This window comes from Branchiostoma lanceolatum, chromosome 3, assembly GCF_035083965.1.
Source record: "Branchiostoma lanceolatum isolate klBraLanc5 chromosome 3, klBraLanc5.hap2, whole genome shotgun sequence".
NCBI lineage: Eukaryota > Metazoa > Chordata > Leptocardii > Amphioxiformes > Branchiostomatidae > Branchiostoma > Branchiostoma lanceolatum.
The window spans coordinates 29,030,379-29,038,631 of NC_089724.1; positions in this window are offsets into that span (position 1 = coordinate 29,030,379).

The window sequence follows — 8,253 nt, forward strand, 5'->3', positions numbered from 1 at the left end:
TAGGTTTCTGTAGTTTCCAGCAGTCCAAGTTTCGTCATTCTCCCATGCTACCACGGAAACCTCTGCGTAGCAGAATGCATCACATGCTTTCCTTACTTCACCTTTACCTTGTCCCATCTTCGTCGGACCTGTGGGCCGGGATCTATGGCCGCCTTGGCTTCAGCACTACCCGTGGCGACAGCGGTTTTGCTTGTTATTGTAAGGGCTTGGTAAGCCAATCCGGCAAGCGAGCTCGACGAAGTGCGTGCGTGCGTGCGTGCGTACGTGCGTTTGGGCGAGTGAGTGAGTGAGTGAGTGAGTGAGTGAGTGAGTGAGTGAGTGAGTGAGTGAGTGGCAAATATACAAATGTAACTGCCTCCTTTGTCAGCAATGGACAACCAGTACGGAAGTGGTCGTCAGCACAGGAGCTCCAGTACTGAGACTTTCTTCGTACTGGAATTCCTGTACTAGGCAGCTTCAGTACTGGGGACCCTCCTGTCAGGACTGGAAACTGAGTGCTGAGACTCTAACGAGCGTCTAACGTTATTTTCAGGGCTGCATCTCTTGTGATTGATATAAGGGCTATAATATATAATAACAAGGACCTTGAACCCTGTCGACTGCCGGTATAATTTTCACACTTCCGGTTTCCCTGACCTGTGCGGTCGGGACACTTGTCCGGGAAAGTTCCGACATTTTGACTGTCTTGACTGATTCTTCCAGGTCTACTAAACAGTCTTCAATCTAAACATGTGCGTATTTTCCTCTTATCTACAGATAAAGTTAATTTTTTAACGAAAGATCAGAATTATCATCTACTCTAATAAAGAATTACGGAAACTTTCGGGGAGGGGAGGGGCCCAGTTAAGATTTTGAGGATGCTGGTCAAGTCTGTACCTGTATCTGTATAGCCGGTATAACCGCCATTAGACGTAACACATCAGCTTGTGATCTATTTATGTCGGAGCTCGAGTTGGACCAAGGCTAGCGCTATTCAGACCAACTCGTACCAACTGTAACCAGTACCAAGGTCGAGTTCTAATCCTGACCCTTTTCGAGAAATCTTCACAAAACCTCCTTGGTTCGAGTTCACTGGTCCTAAGTTGGTCATATTTCCGACTCCACCTAATTCCAGATTTTTGTATCCTTTGACAATTTGCGATATCAAACTTGTAACGTTAGTTTTTTTCCGGATTTTCCGTTTTCATCATCACCACCACCACCTGCCGCAGCTGGGCGTGACCCTAACTTTTTACCCTCGGCGTTATGTTCCTCGCGGGGCTTTGCTGAGTACTGCGTAGATGTAGATGTAGTAACATTTAGATATTCTTGAAATCACAGATTCAGATTGATTCATAGTTTCAGAACAGTGATTACAGTATACGTAAGATACGAAAGATCAGAATTATTATCTACTCTGATAAAGAATTATGCTGCTGTAAAGAATTGTACTGCAGTAAAGAATTGTACTGCTAGCTGCAGTGAGTGACGCCATGTCTGACACTTAAGTGGTCTCCTACTGCAGTTCGCATGCCTCCAAGGTGTTCCAGGGTCTGGACAACCTGCGAACTCACAGCAAGCTCGTCGACACCAAGCTGTGCGTGGGCGAGCAGGAGATCCCCTGTCACCGCGCGGTCTTGTCGAGTTGCAGCGAGTGCTTTGAGGCCATGTTCTGCCGCGACACCGTCGAGAGTCACGACAGCAAAGTCCTTACAAAAACGCTTCCAAAAGTCATGGCCCACGTGCGGTTTCCCTTCATGGATTCCTTGTGAAGACCGTGGAGACTAATGGCATGGTGTCGTCCTCACCGGAGAACCCAGCTTTCCTCCCAGTTCCTCCGCGAAGCGCGACTGTACAGCCTCACCCCGGAAGAGATCTCTTCCCAGCGCACCAAACCCAGGAAAGTATCGGGACTCTCCTACGTTGTTGTGGTCGTTGGAAACCAGGCCAGGCCAGGTCACGAAGAACGTCCCTGGCAACCGACTGCATGTTACTACAACCCGGACTATCAGTACGTGGGTCGGGTCAACCTCTGTGAACTCCCCTCCCCTCCTGAAGCTGATTTGGACAGCCCTGTTTGTGAAGATTATGCCGTCACTACAGTTGGAAACAACATCGTGATATCTGGGGGACTCTATCTGGGGAAACTGTGGGTAATACATGGATATATGAGCCCCATGTCGGACTTTGGAAGGTAGTAGCTGCCATGAATGCTCCACGGTATTTCCATACACTGTTATGAATGGTAGGGTGTATGCTATTGGAGGATCATTCGATGTAGATATTCTTGACTGTGTTGAAGTGTACTGCCCAGCGAGCAACAAGTGGTCACTGTGTAGTGCCTGCCTTCCTCAGGCGCTATGGAACCATACAGCAGTGTCAGTGGACGGTAAAATGTACGTCATAGGAGGAGTCACTTCTTCTAGAGAGGGCTGTTCGAAAGTCTTGAGTTGTGTGTTCAGCGACGCAAATGAAGACTGGAGGCACGTGTCATCCCTTCCTGAAGCCATGCCATGGGTCACAGCAGCTGTAGTCAATCAATCAATCAATCAATCAATCAATCAACCAATCAACCAATCAACCAATCAACCAATCAACCAATCAATCAATCAATCAATCAATCAATCAATGCCATAAGCATGTAGACTATTATGATGAGGAATACACAGTCACTTAACAGAAAGAACTTTGCAATCACTATCCCTGGAGCAAACTACCACTGAAGCAATAGTTCTCTCTTTGAAGTTTTTTTTTGTTCCTCTTGGTGGCATCGTGTGGTGCAATCGGTAGGGTGTTTCACCCACAACCGAGAGGTCCCGGGTTCGAAACCACCGATGTGACCTTGGGAAAGGCACTTTACACGACTTCACTCAGGTGTTAATGAGTATCTAGCTTCGGTTAGGGATGTCCCTCGAGTAGGACGTTAAATGGAGGCCCTGTGTTTGAGGAGAGCCACACCTCGAGCACATTAAAGAACCCATCGCACTTATCGAATGATACCTTCCCGGTGGTTCAAAACCTACTGTCCTATGGCCGCACATGGGTTCGCCCTCAGTAATAGCCTCCGGCTAGTTGGGTAACCCTGGCATGTACATGCTGAACCAGTAAAAAAAGACTGCTCCTACATTTTTTTGATTGGGGGATTAAGAAAAAGACTTTAACAAATCATAGCCTTTCACATATAGAGATGTTACAAAGGAAAGGTAGTGCCAAAAGCCTGCGTTTTGATGAGGAATACAGGGTGGGACCTTTTTATCAAAATTGTATCGAGTCAACCTAGTTAATCAAAGTCCTTCCCATACAAGAAGGTACATAAGGCGGCGCCCATCTCCGTTTCAATAGCCCTTGGGCCACAGAGCTTAGTGTAATCACTACAGCAGGGGGCTAGTCCACTGGTAGTGGTGTGTTTAACTACCATACTCTTTCCCAAATGCTGAGTGCTATGCAGAGACAGAAGTATGTACCATTTTTAAAGTCTAAATACTCGGCCGAGGATTGAACTCACAACCTACCGTGCTCAAGGCGATGTAATCTTGTGGATAGGGTTGTTGACTTATAATCTAAAGGTTCTTGGTTCGAATCCCAAGCAGGCCCCAGTCTTGTAACTTTTGAAGAGGCACTTCACATCAAAGTGATTGTGAATTAAAACCTATCTGAGTCCAATCTTTTGCAGCCTGCACTTACTGCACTTATCTGGTGGTTAACACCTTTATGCCACACGAACAAGCGCAAGTACCGTTTAGCAACATAAAGCTGAAATGCTATCATATTGTATTTAGTAATATACAGAAATGCATTGTACAAGCACAAGGATATTAATAAACACGACAAATTATGGATAATATCTACTACACATTCTTAACGGTTCAAAGCTTTCACCAGTTTACAAACTGAATATAAAATAGGGGAAAATCTGTTCTGTATTCGATACCTCAGGATTATTTTCAACATTACAATTTTATGTCCCTTGCAAGGAGCCGACCAAAAATGATAGGGTTGCAGGGCTCAAAATTCATTTGTGGAAATAGGTGCACTGGTGCACCCAATCCAAAAAATTAGGTGCACAGAAAGAATTTTGGGTGCGCCACAAAATAAAGTTGAATGTCCGCAAAACATAATTACAAAGTTTAAAGCTCTTAAGAACTTCAATCTGTAATGCTACAGCTAATTTCAAAATTGCAAACAAGTAATACATCAAAGAAAGTACAACTGTTACAAAAGGTTATTTTGCTTTTTTACATTTCAAGAATATTCTGTATACTAGTGTACAATATTACCTTTACCCTATACCCTACAAAAATATCTAGGTGCACTAGTGCACCCACAGTCAAAAATTAGGTGCACAGCTCCAATTTTGGGTGCACATAGGTGCACATGCACCCACTGTTTCCCTGGGTTGCCAGGTTTTCGAAACACAGCGTTCTTTTCCTAGGCTTTATGAAGAGGAAGAACAAAGAATGATGGACAATGAATCAGTGGTCAGTTTCATAGAAATCTTGATCCTTTGTCAATTTTAATAGTAAACTTGAATTTGTCCATGATTTAGATGATGTCTACTGTTCTTTCCACAGTCTTCCCATAGGAGGACTCCTTCTGTATTCTCCGTATCGCCTGCTTTTTCTCTTTTTCCTGTTCTTCTTCCAACGTCTCATCCAGGATTGCTCTGACTTTTCCTTTCAATTCGTTCAGTCCTTTTTTTCTTTGGCTGAAATCTGGAAGATGTCTTCTATTTCTACTTGTCTTTTTGGCCCCATGTCCTTGGGAAGCTCTGTCATGATCACCGCATCTGGAGAATGAGCGGGAAATTAGTACGTGTTTCACAGAAACAGGTAAGCATGATGAAAAAACACGTACAGCAGCCATTTTGTAATAAAGGTAAGGTAAAAAAAAGGGTAAAAGTAGTCCCATAGCCTTTTCTTTAAAGGCCGAAAGGGCCGGCAGTGGGTTGTTATCCACTGTGTCCAGGGCACGGTATTGGAAAGCGGAGCCCAACCCTCTCCTTTCAATGACTTTTGCTTCCCCAACTGAAGCTAAGTAACCCTTATACCTGGGTGGTGTGAGGAAAGTTGTGTGATGGGCACAACGTCGATGGCATGTCAGGGGATTCGTTTCTGGACCAAACACCCCAACCGTTACGCCAACATGACGCCATGTGTAATAAAGTAAAAGTTTGTGCATTTATTCTCTATTGAGTTGAAGCATACATATGTTTCTTTTGGCTGAATAAAATGATGCATAACTGGAGAAATCAACATGAAATCAGAGGGGAGGTCTGTACCTAATTTTTCTCCCAGCCCTTTGATTTTCATCATGCCTTCTTTATACTTTTTTCTCTAAAATGTACAGAACCAATTGAATAAATTGGAGTGGCCAATATATAAGGAATGTATATCAAATCTGTTAACAAATGTTTTAAACAGTTCATTATCGAAGTTTCTGTCCAGCCCTACAAACCCTAGGCCAGGTGATCCGGAATAACTGCCCTGCACCCGGAAGAAAATCAAATAAGTCAGAGTAGAGATCGCAATCTCACAGAATCGCTGATTCTGCCAGTACAGATCGCGTTGGCAGAGATCGTGAGGTGGATCTCTGATAGAACATCCGCGATTCTACCGGTAGAAATCCCGATCGGAGTCTGTGCATTTTGAGATGTTAGCTTTTAAGAGACAGGACATTTCAATTTCGTTTCAAACCACTTTGTATATACATTTACGTGATACTTAGGGTCATTAATTGGGAGGTCCTCTAGCACATTATACAGTGTACCAGTTATCTGTCGTGAACTACTCTTGAAAGTTCTGGCGTACGAATTCACCATGTAGACCACAGACCGGTTATTTGCGCAGGCGCAGAACCCCCACTTTAACCTATGCAATTAGATCGGGTAAAAGCAGCAACAAAAAGGGTTGTTGGAATTTGGGGGTGGATGTTACAGTTAAGGGTTTTCACGTTCTCATTGTGTAGAAAAATCAGACTTTTAGCCATGACTGTGTCCGCAGGCTATAGAAGTTTGGTGTATTGGTGTGGTTTGGCTGTAATGAAGTCAAATTTTATGTTATGGTTTAAATACGGACGGGTTGTGCCGAATGGAATGTCGAAATTATGCTCTAGATTGGCACTTAAGAGGTCGGAAACCCGTGTCAATGTATGTTTTTCATGGTCTAAAACTCGTGTTTGTGACTTTTGAGAGCCTCTTTCTTACATGAATACCATGTATTAGAATAGAAAGTCTAAATACGAGTCTCCGGCCTGTAGAGAAGGTTCGAGTGGTATTTCATTTCTGTCACGAAGTCTCACGTCATACGGTTACCAAGGGAACCTCTACCAAATAAGGTAACAGCTCGGGTACACGTTGTGTGGCTGAGAAAAGTCACGGAATATTCGTTTGATTAATTTCGTCCATCTGCGGTGTTCTGACGTATCTTCCTCTGAATTATTCAATGTCTGAAGCTCTGTGACAGTCTGTACCCGTACCGGAATTTCAATTATCTTGTAAACGACATGTTTGTGAGTCCTTTAAAAAGGATTACTTGAAATGGGTCCTTTGTGTACTATTTTAAACGCTGGAAAAGATAGTTTTGGCTGTACTGGGAGATCTTGAAGAATTTTATAAATTCTACATTTTCATCCAAATTGTTTATGAAGAATTTTATGTGATCCGGAATAACTGACCTGACCCGGAAGAAAAACAATTAAGTCAGTGTAGAGATCGCAATCTCACAGAATAGCCTATTCTGCCAGTACAGATGGCGATCGCGTCTGTACATTTTGAGATGTTAGAGACAGGACTTTTGAATTTAAATTCATAGCATGCACTGGAATTTCAGCTATTTTGTAAACATGTTTTTGTGTTCATTGACAGTACTAGTGAAGATGAGCACTTTGTGCAGTATTCTAAAAGTTGGAAAATGTAATTTTGGCTGTTTTCGTTTATCATGAATGATCTTATAAGAATGACGATATTCTATGGTTTTGTCCCTACCGCAATTTTTCGCTGCTTTTACTGATTTCATTGTTCGAACATTTCTAATATAATATCCTTTAATTATCCGTGAATCAAAAATGCGATGGGATAGTGTAGCGTTCATTTCTACACACAAACGGATGAAGAATCTTCAAATATCGTATACTTTACACTGCACGAAATGGCCTCGTATCCCGGCGTATACGTACAGGGATTCCTCCGGAAATATTCCATATCCCGGTGCGGATTTAGCGTATCCGTTAGTTATAACGGAAACGCTAAATCCGCACCGGGATATGGAATATTTCCGGAGGAATCCCTGTACGTATATCCGTTAGTTATAACGGAAACGCTAAATCCGCACCGGGATATGGAATATTTCCGGAGGAATCCCTGTACGTATACGCCGGGAAACGAGGCCATTTCGTGCAGTGTTAAAGCGTGACTCTGGGTCTTGCTCATTTTTCATCCGTTTTACGAGCCAGCTGTTAGAAAACGGGGTGTTAAAAAATATCAGAAAGTCCGGTTGTTCCCATCAAACCTATGCTTGGAGAGTAGAAATTTAGCGCTTCTGGTCGTCTGCATCTGATCACATTGAGTACAACTGTAAAGAATGCTAACATTACAGTCAATGAAAAGAAAGACGAAAACTTCAAAACGATTGGCGCCATGTTATGTATTCTTCATAAAGTAATGTTACAAATTGAATCTCTGAGCCCGTACACCACGATTACTTTCTTTGTTGATGTGGCTCTATAATATTTTGCCAATAGGTTTGTAAATACATATACCACACAGTGGATGCTGTATAAGGGATCATAAAGAGTTGATACATCATATGCCGGGTTCAAAATACTGGCTGCATGTGCACCCCAAATTGGAACTGGGCAGCTAATTTTTGACTGGGTGCACCAAGTTATTCTTAAAGCTATAGGATAAAGATATTATCTTACACCAGTATACAGAATGTTCTTGAAATTTGAGTACCAGAAAAAGCGATATAATCGATGTTGTACTTGATGTATAGTATGTTTACAATTTTAAAGTTAGTTATAGAATTGCGAACAGAAGAGAGGATCAGGAAGAGAGGCAGAAGGGTTTGTAATTACGTTTTGCTGATATTATACTCTATCTTATCTTGTGCACCCAAAATTATTTTTGTGCAACTAAATTTTCAGGTTAGGTGCACCAGTACGCCTGTTCCTAATACTGCATTTTGAACCCTGCAGACAATTGCGTAGCTTGTTTTACGGTATAATGCCTCAGTCGTGTTGTACAATGTTGCATTCTGTATTGTGAACCTTTTTATC